Source organism: Delphinapterus leucas, chromosome 12 (genome assembly GCF_059928025.1).
Source record: "Delphinapterus leucas isolate spDelLeu-1000000601 "Yukka" chromosome 12, BTC_Dleu_Yukka2, whole genome shotgun sequence".
NCBI lineage: Eukaryota > Metazoa > Chordata > Mammalia > Artiodactyla > Monodontidae > Delphinapterus > Delphinapterus leucas.
The window spans coordinates 3,728,419-3,745,271 of NC_143140.1; positions in this window are offsets into that span (position 1 = coordinate 3,728,419).

A 16,853-nucleotide genomic window follows, 5' to 3' on the forward strand; every position below is an offset into this window, starting at 1 on the left:
TAAAAGTGTATTCGTAGGGCTTCCCTGTTGGCGCAGTGGTTAAGGATCCACCTGCCAGTGCACGGGACACACGTTTGAGCCCTGGTCCGGGAAGATCCCACATGCCACGGAGCAACTAAGACCATGTGCCACAACTACTGAGCCTGCGTGCTAGAGCCCGTGAACCACAACTACTGAAGCCCACGCACCTAGACCCCGTGCTCAGCAACAGCGAGAAGCCACCACAATGAGAATCCCGCGTACTGCAACAGAGTAGCCCCCGCTCACTGCAACTAGAGAAAGCCTGCGCACAGCAACGAAGAGCCTAGGCAGCCAAAGATAAATAAATAAATACGTCTATTTTTAAAAAAATGTGTTTTAGTAACTTACTAAAAGGCACGCAATCAGTAAACATGAGCAAGGATTCAATCCCAAATCTGTCACACTGAAGTTGAAGCTAATACTCGAGATTGATAAAAACAGCACTAATTTAAAACTTCAGAGGTATTTGTTACTTCATACTTTCACTAATGCTCTTTGGAGATAAATCATTTCATTTATATGGGCCTTAGTTTTTACAACTATAATAGTTGGAAGCTTGACTAGGTGATCTGTATGTAGCCTTCCAATTCTAAAATGTTCCACTAATTTGGATTCCTACAATAATTGCCCTTGCAATACATGCATGCTGCCACCAAGTAGCAGTAGAGACTACTAGTTCCTTTTTTATCCCTAGTGGGGGTGCATTTTGACAGCAGACTTATCCGTCAATAGTACAACCTGTTAGTATAACTATAAGATAACAAAATAATCTGGTATTCTTTCCTGTAAAAGAGAAGCTTTACATTGTGTCTGTGAATCGTACCAGAATCACCTGTAGCTTTATAAATATAGAGGAAATCCTGAACCCATTGATGAGAATCTTCAGAGACAGGACTTGGGCATCTGGAATTTTGGGCTCCCATCATTTGTATATTTTATTTCATTTTATTTTTGCCTATGTACAATATTTGCCACATCCTTTTGAATCTTTAAAAGGTTCTTTCTGTTTTAAATTTTAGAATATTCCATAATCTTCACCTACTTTTCATAAGGTGTTATCTGTTATGTTTATTCGATCTTGTGCTTCTCCTGGTTAAGACTTCTTTCTTTCCTTTTTTTTTTCTCGTGGCCCTGCCTCATGTCTTGCAGGATCTTAGTTCCCTGACATGGGATTGGACCCCAGGGTCCCAGCAGTGAAAGCGCCATGTTCTAAACACTGGACCACCAGGGAAGTCCCAAGATTTCAGTTTTAAATGACTTTTTTCCCACTCTAATTCATTCCTGGGATCAGTTTCATGTTTGGACATTAAAGCAACCTTGCATTGCCAGAATAAAGCTACTTTGATTTTGATATATGATTGTTTTACATACCATGGATACAGTTTGTGCTTCTCTTTACACATTTTGCATGCATGTTCAAAGGAGAAACTGGCCTGTGATTCTATTCTTGTAATATCCTTTATAGATTATTTTTAAGATTCTATACTTTATTTTTTATTTATTTATTTTTGGCTGCATTGGGTCTTCATTGCTGCATGCATGCTTTCTCTAGTTTTGGCGAGCGGGGGTCTATTCTTTGTTGCAGTGAGTAGGCTTCTCATTGCATCCTTCTGACCGCATGGGCTTCTGACACCATTCGTCGGTGCTACTTCAGTTCCTTACCCCTTCCCTTCTGACCCTGGGCGGTGAAATCCTCTTTCTGCGGCTGGCCTGCGGCAGAAAGTCAATGAGGCAAGAGTAGGCTTGGAGTATCCAAGGAGCAGAAAGGATGTCAGCGTGTGAAAAACAGAGCGAGCAAATTGGAGAGGAGAAGGAAACACTCAGAGAGGAAACAGAGGCCCAGATTTCTAGGTCTGTGGAGGCACTCTGAGGACTTTGCACTTTCTGTGAAGAAGCCACTGAAGAAATTTGAGTGACATGATCTGACTTATGTTTTAACAAGATCTCTCTGGATGCCACATTGATTAGAGATTGTAGGAGAGCAAGGACAAGCCCCAGAAGACCAACAGTTGATTCAAAGAAGTGATTACTCAAACCTGGTCCCCCTCCTCAATGAGGACGCAGGGCAGGAATCGACAAATAATGGCCACAAATCAAATCAGGCTCTCAGCCTGGATCTGTGGGACTGTGAGCTAATAACGGTTCTCACGTTCAGAAAGCTTGTTGAAGAAGAAAGAGGAGGAGAAGCTACAGAAACTGTATATGGCCCACAAAGCCTAAGATATTTAAAATCCAGAAGATGCTTTCCAACACCTGATGTAAAGCATGTGGCTGGTAGGAGGTCCTAACCAAATTTGGAAGAGGAATACATGAGTCAGTTCGTTCCTGAAAACACTGTAAAGTGATAGGGGTCAAGAAACATTTACCCGTTCACCCTAAACCTTCACAAATGATGCCAGTTCCGTTGAGCTATTGAAAAATACATTCTGGCTTTCAAAAAAGTAACCCAGAGGGCATTTTCTCACATAGGCAAGGTCATAAACAACTGTCAAGTGAAGTTGAAATAGCAACAAATCAAATAATAACAAAAACATTTTTACAGAATTTTAAATCTTACAAAGCATTTTCATGTTCATTATCTAATTTAATCCCCCAATCAACGTCATGAGATAGTTATTATTTCCCCATTAGAAATGACCACATATTAAATCCTTAGTGATTGCTCAAGAAAAGCTGAAATCTTGAGTGTTACATCCATTAATGCCATGGTTGGGTGTTTTCCCATGGGAACACTGGATGCTAAAATCCACAGGGATTTTCAGCTCAAGATGGCAGACTAGGAAATATATTTACTTTCTGTTCCTCCTGAAACCATATCTCAATAAAACTGTAGAAATACCAAAATTAATCAACCAATAAAAGCCAAGATATTTTGGAAGTCATCAACCACAGAAAGATTTCAACACATTTCGAGAAGGCAAACAATGAAATGGAGGAGCCGTGAATAAAATAATGAAGAAAAAAAGGCTGAACCTAAGTAAGGTCTGCACAAAGCCACTCAGCTTTTGCTGAGCTCCGGTTATAGTAAAGGGCAGAGGAAAGAAGAGGGGCTGAAAACAAGGAGACAAAACGTCATTTTAGGAAAAACAGTTCATTTAATGAGCTCCAGGGAACACTCAGCCTGCTGCCATACTAACTCATGAATTACAATGGATTGTTGGTAAGCAAGACAAGAAAACAGGGAAGAAACAAAAGAAACAAAAATCAAGACATTGTTTCTAACTGAACTCTTCTCAAAGGAGATCGAGGAATTATGGTTCAATGCCACAGCTGTAAATCATTTCTGCTCTTGGAGAGGTTACAAAGGGCTTATAATATTTCCCTTTTGTTCAGACAGAATTTAGGTCTGAGCAAAAGCTTTTGTGTCCTCCAACCCCAACATTTATTGGGGATGGAAGCCCAGATTTGCTGGGACATACCATAAAAAGAATCTCATGAGCAGAGGGTCAAACTGATTTTGGAATATATGAATTATGTCCAGTGTGAGTTTCAATAGGTTTTAAAATATATACATACATACATATATATATATATATATATATATATATATATACATTTTTACTGATCTATATGATTTTGGGTTCTGAAACTTCTACATGTCACATGCGTGATACATAACAGACAATGTCAGCCCCAGGAGGGAGAAAACACTCCAATGAAGCAAGCCAAAGAAACAAGTTTTAAGCAAGGTCAAGTGATGTGTAGACCAGGATTGTTCAATTCCTACCTGTCATGCTGAAGCTTCCAGCTCCTGAATAACAACACATGCTTCCCTTGTCCTAGACAGCCAAGAGTATGTCTCCTCTCTTGGGCATAAGAATCTCTAGAGTTACATATCTGTAGTAAGAGTGGACCCAGCTGGCATACTCACAATGACCAAATTGTGTTGATCGTACTTTATACCAATACATCGCCCCACGCTGAAGTTGCAATAAATGATATATTTGCTTTCTAGACATGAATGAGACGCCTTACTGGATATACTCCAGGAAGGCCAGAGAAGCTGGCTTCTAATCCATACGGAACAATTCACTGGTGAATTTCTTTCACGATAGCCCATGATTTATCTAGAATATCATCTTGACATATCTGGATCCTTCAAACTAGACAAAGGGAAAATACGGGCTTCAAGCCTCAATTAGAAATATGGAATGGTGCCATGCTGACAACTGGTGGTCCCTGACCTGTATCTTCTGAGATTACAACACAGTGTGGTGGATGACCAATTCATGCATTGAACAAAAGAAGACCTCCTACAGGGCAGTGTAGCTGTTCGTTACAGGTATGGCACTTAGGGCTAAGTACCATAAGGACTACAAGAGAAAAAGAAAAACAAGTAACACATGAAGCATATACGATAAGGAGGCACCACAGTCCAGAGCACGAGCTCTGGAATCACACAGGCTTGGATCGAATCCCAGCTAAGCCACTACCATCTATATACCCTGAAGGACAGGCCAAGGTTTAAATGTTGTTTTACCAGATTTCAAAAAAGAAGTGAAGAAAGAACCTATCTGCCGGGAAGGGACATCGTGGGGTGCAGTATCCAGTCGGATCAGGGCTCTGCATCTCCTGCTCAGAAACCTTGGCCACCTGGCTCATGGTGATGCTGGCAGCTGAGCAGCCCTGGAGAAGGCGATCCTGTCTCCAGGTCTCGCAGAGAAGCTGGGGAGGTCTCCGGACGAGGTGGCCCACACCCTGGTAAGCTCTGGCTGCCTCCTGCCCTCAGGTCTGAGCAGGCTCTGGCCTCTGGGCCCCGTGGTGGGGAAGGCCTGGCCGATACATACACAGGGCTGAGGGGCCTGCAGAGCCAGTCCCCAGGCAGGGTGAGCTCTGGAGGAGGCTCCCACAGTCCCCAGCAGTCTCCGCATGGTGGCCCAGCTGGCGCCAAACACCTGCCACCCACAGCGAGAAGTCCCAGCCACTAGAAAGTCCAGAAGGGGCCCCACCCTTTCCCTTTGGGCCTGGGTTAAGCCACCAGCTGGGCTTGCACGTGACCCCTGCCTCACCCCCTGCCCCGCCCGCCCTTTCTCTGTGACACGTACAATGGATATGTCATAAAGCCAGGCTGAGCCAGTGCTATAAATTCAGAGGAGTTAGAATCTAGGAAGAAGCTCTCCCACTTTCACTCTCTGCTCTCAGATCAGGCAGGCAGTACCTCTAATATGGAAGCTATGGACACCACACCTCCCTCCCAGGCTGTCCTCTTCCATTCTGCTCATGTTTTCCCCAGCACCCCATTGACGGCTTTGGCGGGTATCGGGGCTTCAGCAGGCAGCACGTCTGACCCGGAACCTATGGACACCACACCTCCTTCACACGCTGTCATCTTCCACTCTGCTCCTGTTTTCCCCAGCACCCCATTGACGGGTTTGGCGGGCATCGGTGCTTCAGCAGGAATCACGTCAGACCCCGAACCTATGGACACCACACCTCCTTCACATGCTGTCATCTTCCATTCTGCTCCTGTTTTCCCAAGCACCCCAGTTTCGGCTTTGGCGGGCATCGGTGCTTCAGCAGGGAGCACGTCAGACCCCGAACCTATGGACACCACACCTCCTTCACACGCTGTCATCTTCCATTCTGCTCCTGTTTTCCCCAGCACCCCATTGACGGCCCTGGCGGGCATCGGTGCTTCCGCAGTCAGCACGTCTGACCCCGAACCTATGGACACCACACCTCCTTCCCAGGCTGTCATCTTCTATTCTGCTCCTGTTTTCTCCAGCACCCCTTTTTCGGCTTTGGTGGGCATCGGTGCCTCAGCAGTCAGCACCTCAGACCCCGAACCTATGGACACCACACCTCCTTCCCAGGCTGTCATCTTCCATCCTGCTCCTCTTTACCCCAGCACCCCATTTACCGCTTAGGCCGGCACTGGTGCTTCAGCAGGCAGCACCTCTAACACCAAAGCTATGGACACCACACCTCCTTCCCAGGCTGTCATTTTCCAGTCTGCCCTGTCTCCAAGTAGAACCACTACCCATTTCACACTGCTCTTCCCAGTTCTGGGAACACACCACCCAGTGGTAGCAATGCCTCAGCCCATGCCTCGACTCATTTACCTGCAACGTGAGCCAACAGATAGACCAACACTTCAAAGTTATGACAGAAAATTGAGTAAGTTATACGCTTGGAATTTCATTTATTATTATTAACATGCACAACTGTAGTGCTTAGACTATAACAAGTACTATTCTAAGGGCTTACCAAATATTAACTCACTTATTCCTCATAATGGCAACCCTAGTGGTAGGGAATATTCATAGTGTTCACTTTTTGGGGGGAAACTGAGGCTCAGAGACGTTGAATAGCTTGCCTAATGCCACACAGTTAGTAGGTGGCAAAACCCGGGATTAAAACCAGACCATCTAGACTTTCATCACTTTGCTGTGTCACCTTATTATAAGTTGTGGTTAGGGAAGGGACTAAATTGACAAGACTCTGAACTAAAAGGAGAAGGGAGAAATGAGAAAATGAGTGATCCTAGAAACTAGAGAAGGTTTAGGCTCAGAAATTTCTGGTGATGAGACCCAGAAGAACAAGAACTTGGTTGGAATGTTAACTTGGGGTAGAATCTGAATCCACTGAGAAATGGTTTTGTTTCCTGTAAAATTTAGAAAGGTCAGTTGGATGAAGATTAACGAAGACAAAAGTAGAAAGGAAAAGAAAAAGGTGCCTTAAGTGAGACATAACCGCTCCCCTCTACGTACCCACAGGTTGTGTCCTGTGGGAAAGGATGGAGCTCTCTCTACCGGGTTGGTCACCAGGCTGAACAAGGAGAAACATGGCAACCATTGTACTGGTTTTGATGATCCCTCAAAACCAAGGCTTCAGTTTCCAAGAACGACCTACGGTAGCATAACTAGTGTGTGTCACACATGCCACTAAGTGTGTTTCCAGTCACACATTTTAATTGGGGAAATACTTCCTATGAGGTAGGCATTAGTTTGCTATGGCTGCTGTAACAAATTACTACAAATGTGCTTGCTTCTAACAAAACACACTTATTTTCTTATGGTTCTGGAAGACAGAGGTCCAAAACCAGTTTCCCTGGGCTGAAACCAGGAGTCAACAGGGCCATCCATCCTCCTTCTAGAGGCTCTAAGCGAGAATCTGTTTCCTCGCCAGCATTCCTTCACTTCTGGCCACATCAATCCAACCCCAACTTCATCATCACATTCTCTTTGGGGTAAAAATCCCCTCTGCCTCTCTCTTACGAGAACACCAGTGGTTATATTTGGGCCCGTCCAGGTAGTCCAGGAGAATCTTCCCATCTGAGAACCATTACTTTCATCCCACTGGCAAAGTGCCTTCTGCCATTTAAGGTGACATTCACAGGTTCTGGAGAGTAGGATGTGGACATTTGGGGGCAATGGTATTATTCGGTCTACTACAAGGTAGATACTATTATCTTTCTCAGATGTAGGAAATGACGTTTAGGGAAGTAGTCTGTCTCAGGTCTACAATTTCCAGAGTAGAGACTTACATTCTGCCACTGACACTTTAGGACACACCCTAAACAACTTTAATCTGTGTCCTTAACTACTGCGTAATCCTTGGTTAAGAGTCACACTTAGGTATCAAGACCCAATTGAATAGAACGCAAGTACTGTCTCCTCTTTCACTATGTTTGCCTGGTGTACTGATGAATCTTGCCCAGAGCAGAAGAGTTCAGAAAAGTGTTATGCAGGTGTACGAAGAGAAAGCATTTACTGTTTGATGTGCACGGAGGAACGGAAGGCTTTTTCAAATAAAATAAAATAAAATATGCCACCAAATAGTCAATTGTCACAACAGAGGTAACCCCGTGGGAGTCATGAGGAGACTAAAATTATCTCCAATTGTGCAGGGCAGAAAAGTTTTAATGAAGGCAGGTGTAGTTCAGCCAAGGCCTACAGCACAGAAGTAGGAATTTGGGTATGTACGAATGGGAAAAAAGACATTTGAGGCATGGGAAATAGTTTAATGCAGAATGGACGAGAAATATGCATTAGACCTTTTCTAAAACAACTGGCTTATTAACTCAGTAAATCGATTTAGTCAGTCAAACTAGCTTTAGCTGATTACTTATCCAGGGGATAGCTGTTGAGAGTAATTTTTGTCACAGAACAGTAAATAAAATGGTTGAACTATAGCTTTAGGCTTGCTAAGCGAAATAGATTGCTCTAGATGATTTTCAAGTGACTTACTTGGTAGTACTCACGAAATTGGGGGTTAACAATTGCTTAAGAAAACAAAGAGAATTGATTTTAAATAAAGTAGCTACTGTGTAAACTATCTGTTCAGTAGCTCATGTTAAACGGATGTTTATAATCCCCATTGGACAACCAACTACATTTTTGCAAATGGCAATGTGAATTGCTGTTGCATAAACTATAGCAATGACCACCTATGTAATTTGTTGTCCAAACCAGAAATCTTCTAACAATACTGGTGTCCTAATAAAAATAAGCACGAAGGGAACACACAGTGGGTGTCTCCCGTGTGCCTGTGCATGCATCTATATCTCACTGAACCCTCATAACAGCCCCCAAGAGAGGGACTCTGGGCGTCCCCATGCTGCTTGTGGAGAAACAGACACAGGAAGGTTCAATAGTCTATCTACCTAATATCGCACAGAGGGTGGCAGAGCCCGTTTTTAAACCACCTGCCTCCAATACCAGGTGCCAGGAGCCAGACTCAGCCTACAGCTCTCTTCTGCTCGCCTGGAGGTGAAACAATGTGTCATGATTAGTCAAATCCCGTCTTCACTCATCAAGGTAGGTTGAACACCTGCACGTCCTCCAAGTAGCATGTAGCATAAGCAATAAGATGTTTGTCCCGTGATCGTCCAGGAACGTGGAATCAGCTGTGCCTGGTTAGGCTGAGCTGGTTTAGAGTGGAGAGGACCACCGATCTTCCACCTGGGCAAGTGCCTTTTGACCTCCTGCCATCAGAGGGCCGAAATCTCCAGCCTGAGAATGTGCTGAGCCCTGTAGCCTAGTTACGCCAGCTCAGAACAATGATGAGCACACCTTTTTCCAGTCACCTTTCCTCATGCTCCCCATGCCTCATACTGCCCTGCTTCTTTATTCTTTATGCCACAGATACCCAAAGCCCCTTGCCTTTGGGGAGGCGGATTTGAGACCTATTGTCACGTCACGTCCTCGCTTGGCTGCCCTGTGAATAAACCTCCTCTTTGCTGCAAACCTCAGCATTTCAGTGTTTTGGCTTGCTGCGCCTCAGACAGAATGGTTGGGAGCAGTGGTACAGGTCCCTTGCCTGTGAGGGATGCTGGTTCCTAGTAGTCACGTTGCGGATGTTTTCTCCTCTCGGGGTGGGGGCGGGGCAGACATCCTGCTCTTCCGGAAAGGGAGAAACACAGGTGCCAAACCCTTGCCCTCAGCGTCACCGTCACCTAGGAGCTTGTTAGAAGCACAGAATCCAGGCCCCACCCAGAACTACTGAATACCAGCCTGCATTTAACAAGATCCACAAGAGAGGCATACCCATATTAAAGTTGGAGAGGCACCAAGCTGTCATCGTCTTCTCCACGGCTAATGAAAACGAAGCAAAGGTTCATCCCGAGCCGACTCTGCCTCAGTCACCTGGTTATCACATGAGCTCATTTAATCCTCCCCAGAACCTGCAAATGAGACTGAGGGTCAGAGTGGTCTAGCACCCAAGGTTCCATAAAAGAACATGACCAAGGCTCACTGGAGCCCAGACTTCCAAAAAAGAAGGCCCCTGAGCACAGCATGGCACCACCGCAGCCCAAACCGTGGGCCTGGAGGGTAGGCCAGGCTCCCCACGCAGAGTTCACACCATTCGACAGATGCCCACAGCAGACCACAAGGCAATATGAGAAGTAAGTTCTGATTGTGGAATCTCTGAATTTTGAGATTTAAAGAAAAAAATCTGTTTTCGGGGGATGGTTAAAACAGTTCTACCAAGGAGTAAAGAGAGGGCATCTCAAGGCCCCTTCTGGACTTAGAATTTAATGCCTACTTATGGAGAAATGCTCCGTGCATTTGCTCAGCCCTACGTCGAGATGAAGTTCTCTGTGCCCTAGAAGCTTAGGTTCTAAAAAGGCCACAGAAATGGGTGAGACCTCAAAAATGCCAGAACAATGCAACGGCCTTAATCAGACTGTCTTTGCTTTGCCTTGCTTACAAGTCACTGACTTTAAACTGAATATGGTGTCATGTCTTTACGTTTCTTGAAGCTTTTTTTTTTACAAAAGATCATATAAAGATTTTCTTCCATGGTAAAACTTTTATATTGTATTTCTCTTAAACTGGAGTGTGGTACATTTACCCTCCATCAGATGATTGCTTACAACTCACCTTGCTTTATTAAGAATACCGCTAGAGGCTTCTATGTCCCTACTAACAAAAATACATTTTCAGGCCCATTCAAACCAGTGAAAATCCAAGATTTCAGAGCACAAGATAATGAAAATTCTCTCTATCCACGTCTTTTACTACTTTTAGCCTGTTAACAGTCCCTAAGTGTGTCAGATGAAAGGTACTGTCGCGGGAATTGACATCTTTAACAGCATTCCATACAGGTAAGTCTTGATTGTTCCAATTTCTCAGAAAGTTGGACACATTTACTGCCTCTATGACATCTCTAGGGTGTGTGGAAGAAATAAAAAAGAGGCCTGTACAATGTATTTCTCAAAATATACACACAAAGAATTTGCACATACAAACAGGGAAACCTTATAAATAATGTATGGGGAGCAAAGTATTGTCGGTAACGGAACTACTCATTTCGAAAGACAACACTGTCACCAAGTGTCCCCTCACCAAAACTGACTGGGAATGTTTAGGGGCCACCAAACCAGAGGTGGAGATTTTTAGGCACATTCTTGCCAGAAAAGAGAGCCTAGGGCATAAACCACTCAACTTGTTGGCACGAATGCCAGGGCAACCCAAGCAAGTGGATATAGAAGCCTACGTAATGCTTGGAAGTAGGAAGCTTTGGGGGACTACACCTGGGCTGGTACTGGCCTCCCTCCCCAAAGGGACAAGGAGAGCAGAAACCTGGATGGAGTCAAGAGAGAGCAAAAAGAAAGGCAAGGCTGGGTATGGAGCAACGTTTGGATCCAGGGGCATGTGTCTCAGAACTGCTGGGGCTCTGCAGACCAGCTGCATCCCCATTCTCCTTGACCCTCATTGGTATAATGAACTCAGGGTGGGCGCATCCCGGCTGCCAAGTCACTTCCACCCGTCCATGGAGTTGACGGTTACTTGCTCACAGTGAACCAACCGCTCTGGACCTAACAGCTACTGCAGGGGGCGGTAGTGGAGAACAAGGTGACGACAAGGACCAGATGTGAAGGAGGAAGAGACATTCAGCGGACCGACTGGGTGGACTGATGGTGTGGCGTTAAGTCTGCAGAGCTAAAGGGGCCAGATGTAGAAAAGGGAAGGGGAACCATGAGGATATGGTCAAGCCCCTTCGTATAGATGTTTCATCCGTATGTTGTATGCAAGTTCCATTCAATTTGCTCTGAGTGAAAAAGAGAGAACAAAATTATCCTTTAAACCATGTCAGTGATTTTATTTACCATCTCATTTGATGAGCTCATAGCCCAGGGTCAGAGGGAAATGGGAGCTGTGAGTCTGCCATCTCTCAGGAAGTCTCAGGCCTCAGAGGCCCCTCATAGCCAAACTACCTCACCTTTTGCACCTTTCAAGCAACGTTATTCCTAAGTGCGAGTCACCCTCTTCATCAGGTTCTCCAAGAAACAGCAGTCTCTCTCAATGACAGAGGAAAAATGGGCTACTTTGGCTTTCTGAGGCACAATATGTAGTTCTCCAAAATGGTACCTGCCTGGGGGATTTTTCAAGAAAATTAAGCATCAGTGGTGATTTGTTTGTCTTCACATAACGTATGACCGAGATGTGCTGAGAAATAAGAAAAGGACGAACGAATCAAGGGCAGCTGATCCAAGGAGGCAAGGGGCAACTTCCACAGCCTACGTGGAAAGCTAGAGGAAGGGAACATCCAGCTGGTGGGAGCTGAAGACAGGGGCCAGTCCTCCTTGGTCTCGGGATGCCACCCCCTCTTCCTACATCTTCACGCTCTCCTTCTCTGTTGGCCCCTCCCAGCCATATTAAAGAGCCACAAGGAAATGCTCTCCTCCATTCCATTTTCCTGTCCTCCTATCCACCCCTCCCTTCTTTCCCTTTGCCATCAATTTCTTGACTTGCCCCCCATTTCTCCCCTCCCATCTACACTGCGATCTGTTTTCTGCCCCACTACTCCCGTGAAACTGACCTCCTTGAAGCCCCCAATGATTTCTCTGTTGACAAGTCCAGGGGACTACTTCTCAATCCTTATCTTTGTGACCGCCAAGCCGAGTTAGACCTTAAACAACGTCTCTGTCTTGAAAATCTCTTCCCTTGGCTTCTGCGCCACCTTTCCTTTTCTTTTCATGACACAGATCACAACCAGTGCTGCAGATTCCATCGAATTAAGGAATGCTGTTGCCTACATGTGTGAATGAGCTAAAGTGAGTACAGTACTGAAGTAGAGGACACCTAAAGTGAAACGTCTTCATGTACGTCCACGTGGCTGAGCAGCAAGTTAACCTTTCATACATGTGTTAAAGAAGAAGAGTTGGGTTTTATTTTATTTACTTTTCCCTGGACTGTGTTGAATGGCTATCATCTACAAGTTCAGGCTACCTTTTGCTGAGGATTAATAATGCACTGGGAGAGCTGAGAGAAAACTGAATAATAGAGCTGTCATTTTCTTGACCAGTTCACCTTAGTTTCCCAAACTCTAAGTCTTTCTCCAATTCTTTTCCCTTTTTATTGTAGTAAAATGAACATAACACAAAATTCACCATTTGGATCATTTTACAATTCACTGTACCATTCAGTGGAATTTACTACTGTCACAATGTTGTGCAACTATCACCACTGCCTAGCTGCAAAACATTTTCATCAACCAAGAGGAAACCTACACCCATTTTAAGGAGTCATTCCCAATTTCCCTCTCTTCCAAACCCCTGGCAACCACTAATGTATAATCTTTTCTGTGTGTATGGATTTGCCACTGCTGGACATTTCATATAAATGGAACCATACAATATGTAGCCTTTCATGCCTGACTTCTTTCACTTAGTTGCATCCATCATGTAGCATGTATCAGAAATCCACTCACTGTTACGGCTGAATCCTTCATACTGTTTGAATACAAAATTAAAAATACGTTGAGAGTGAAGCTCTGTTTTAATGGCACATCTATTAGGCCAATTCATTGAAAGAAGCTGAAGATGGAGATGTTGTTGTGAAATGATAATCGTTGAGAAGCCTCAGCCAACTGGATAATGAAAAGTTTGGGAAATGTTGCAAAAAATTAGCTGATTTATATTAAAAGCCTATTAAACAAGGATTCAGGAGATTGTCGTTCTCTTGCAGGTAACTTAAATGAGGCAGAAAGAAATAACTGCCCTTTAAAACACATTTTGAAAGGATTCTATTTATTCTTAATAGACGAATGGGAGGGAGTACAGCAAGTTCACATCCAATATGGACTCCCTGTCCAAACACTGTTTGTCGTTCTAGCCACCGCTATCGAATTATATTTCTTGAGAGTAAGGCAGCTCAATTCCTGCATATTACTTTCTAAACTTCATCCATCAAATCCATTAATACAGTATAAACAAGAGTTGTTCATGTTTAAGTGCAGTTCAAATATCAGGTATAAAGAACCCCCAGTAAGAAAAAGAATCCTATATCTCTTGCCAGAATGTGGTCAGCTCTGGGGTGCTCTGCTAGCTGAAAGACACATTCCTTATTAAGAGGATAGAGGCTGCTTAAGAGGGATGAGAGCCAAAAAAATTTAACTACATATATGTGTTAAGAACAGTGCTAGGTTATCTCATGTTCTATATCAGTCAAGGCTCACCATTTTACATACGTGAAAAGCAAAGTTAAAAGTGTATTCGTAGGGCTTCCCTGTTGGCGCAGTGGTTAAGGATCCACCTGCCAGTGCACGGGACACACGTTTGAGCCCTGGTCCGGGAAGATCCCACATGCCACGGAGCAACTAAGACCATGTGCCACAACTACTGAGCCTGCGTGCTAGAGCCCGTGAACCACAACTACTGAAGCCCACGCACCTAGACCCCGTGCTCAGCAACAGCGAGAAGCCACCACAATGAGAATCCCGCGTACTGCAACAGAGTAGCCCCCGCTCACTGCAACTAGAGAAAGCCTGCGCACAGCAACGAAGAGCCTAGGCAGCCAAAGATAAATAAATAAATACGTCTATTTTTAAAAAAATGTGTTTTAGTAACTTACTAAAAGGCACGCAATCAGTAAACATGAGCAAGGATTCAATCCCAAATCTGTCACACTGAAGTTGAAGCTAATACTCGAGATTGATAAAAACAGCACTAATTTAAAACTTCAGAGGTATTTGTTACTTCATACTTTCACTAATGCTCTTTGGAGATAAATCATTTCATTTATATGGGCCTTAGTTTTTACAACTATAATAGTTGGAAGCTTGACTAGGTGATCTGTATGTAGCCTTCCAATTCTAAAATGTTCCACTAATTTGGATTCCTACAATAATTGCCCTTGCAATACATGCATGCTGCCACCAAGTAGCAGTAGAGACTACTAGTTCCTTTTTTATCCCTAGTGGGGGTGCATTTTGACAGCAGACTTATCCGTCAATAGTACAACCTGTTAGTATAACTATAAGATAACAAAATAATCTGGTATTCTTTCCTGTAAAAGAGAAGCTTTACATTGTGTCTGTGAATCGTACCAGAATCACCTGTAGCTTTATAAATATAGAGGAAATCCTGAACCCATTGAATGAGAATCTTCAGAGACAGGACTTGGGCATCTGGAATTTTGGGCTCCCATCATTTGTATATTTTATTTCATTTTATTTTTGCCTATGTACAATATTTGCCACATCCTTTTGAATCTTTAAAAGGTTCTTTCTGTTTTAAATTTTAGAATATTCCATAATCTTCACCTACTTTTCATAAGGTGTTATCTGTTATGTTTATTCGATCTTGTGCTTCTCCTGGTTAAGACTTCTTTCTTTCCTTTTTTTTTTCTCGTGGCCCTGCCTCATGTCTTGCAGGATCTTAGTTCCCTGACATGGGATTGGACCCCAGGGTCCCAGCAGTGAAAGCGCCATGTTCTAAACACTGGACCACCAGGGAAGTCCCAAGATTTCAGTTTTAAATGACTTTTTTCCCACTCTAATTCATTCCTGGGATCAGTTTCATGTTTGGACATTAAAGCAACCTTGCATTGCCAGAATAAAGCTACTTTGATTTTGATATATGATTGTTTTACATACCATGGATACAGTTTGTGCTTCTCTTTACACATTTTGCATGCATGCTCAAAGGAGAAACTGGCCTGTGATTCTATTCTTGTAATATCCTTTATAGATTATTTTTAAGATTCTATACTTTATTTTTTATTTATTTATTTTTGGCTGCATTGGGTCTTCATTGCTGCATGCATGCTTTCTCTAGTTTTGGCGAGCGGGGGTCTATTCTTTGTTGCAGTGAGTAGGTTTCTCATTGCAGCCTTCTGACCGCATGGGCTTCTGACACCATTCGTCGGTGCTACTTCAGTTCCTTACCCCTTCCCTTCTGACCCTGGGCGGTGAAATCCTCTTTCTGCGGCTGGCCTGCGGCAGAAAGTCAATGAGGCAAGAGTAGGCTTGGAGTATCCAAGGAGCAGAAAGGATGTCAGCGTGTGAAAAACAGAGCGAGCAAATTGGAGAGGAGAAGGAAACACTCAGAGAGGAAACAGAGGCCCAGATTTCTAGGTCTGTGGAGGCACTCTGAGGACTTTGCACTTTCTGTGAAGAAGCCACTGAAGAAATTTGAGTGACATGATCTGACTTATGTTTTAACAAGATCTCTCTGGATGCCACGTTGATTAGAGATTGTAGGAGAGCAAGGACAAGCCCCAGAAGACCAACAGTTGATTCAAAGAAGTGATTACTCAAACCTGGTCCCCCTCCTCAATGAGGACGCAGGGCAGGAATCGACAAATAATGGCCACAAATCAAATCAGGCTCTCAGCCTGGATCTGTGGGACTGTGAGCTAATAACGGTTCTCACGTTCAGAAAGCTTGTTGAAGAAGAAAGAGGAGGAGAAGCTACAGAAACTGTATATGGCCCACAAAGCCTAAGATATTTAAAATCCAGAAGATGCTTTCCAACACCTGATGTAAAGCATGTGGCTGGTAGGAGGTCCTCAACCAAATTTGGAAGAGGAATACATGAGTCAGTTCGTTCCTGAAAACACTGTAAAGTGATAGGGGTCAAGAAACATTTACCCGTTCACCCTAAACCTTCACAAATGATGCCAGTTCCGTTGAGCTATTGAAAAATACATTCTGGCTTTCAAAAAAGTAACCCAGAGGGCATTTTCTCACATAGGCAAGGTCATAAACAACTGTCAAGTGAAGTTGAAATAGCAACAAATCAAATAATAACAAAAACATTTTTACAGAATTTTAAATCTTACAAAGCATTTTCATGTTCATTATCTAATTTAATCCCCAAATCAACGTCATGAGATAGTTATTATTTCCCCATTAGAAATGACCACATATTAAATCCTTAGTGATTGCTCAAGAAAAGCTGAAATCTTGAGTGTTACATCCATTAATGCCATGGTTGGGTGTTTTCCCATGGGAACACTGGATGCTAAAATCCACAGGGATTTTCAGCTCAAGATGGCAGACTAGGAAATATATTTACTTTCTGTTCCTCCTGAAACCATATCTCAATAAAACTGTAGAAATACCAAAATTAATCAACCAATAAAAGCCAAGATATTTTGGAA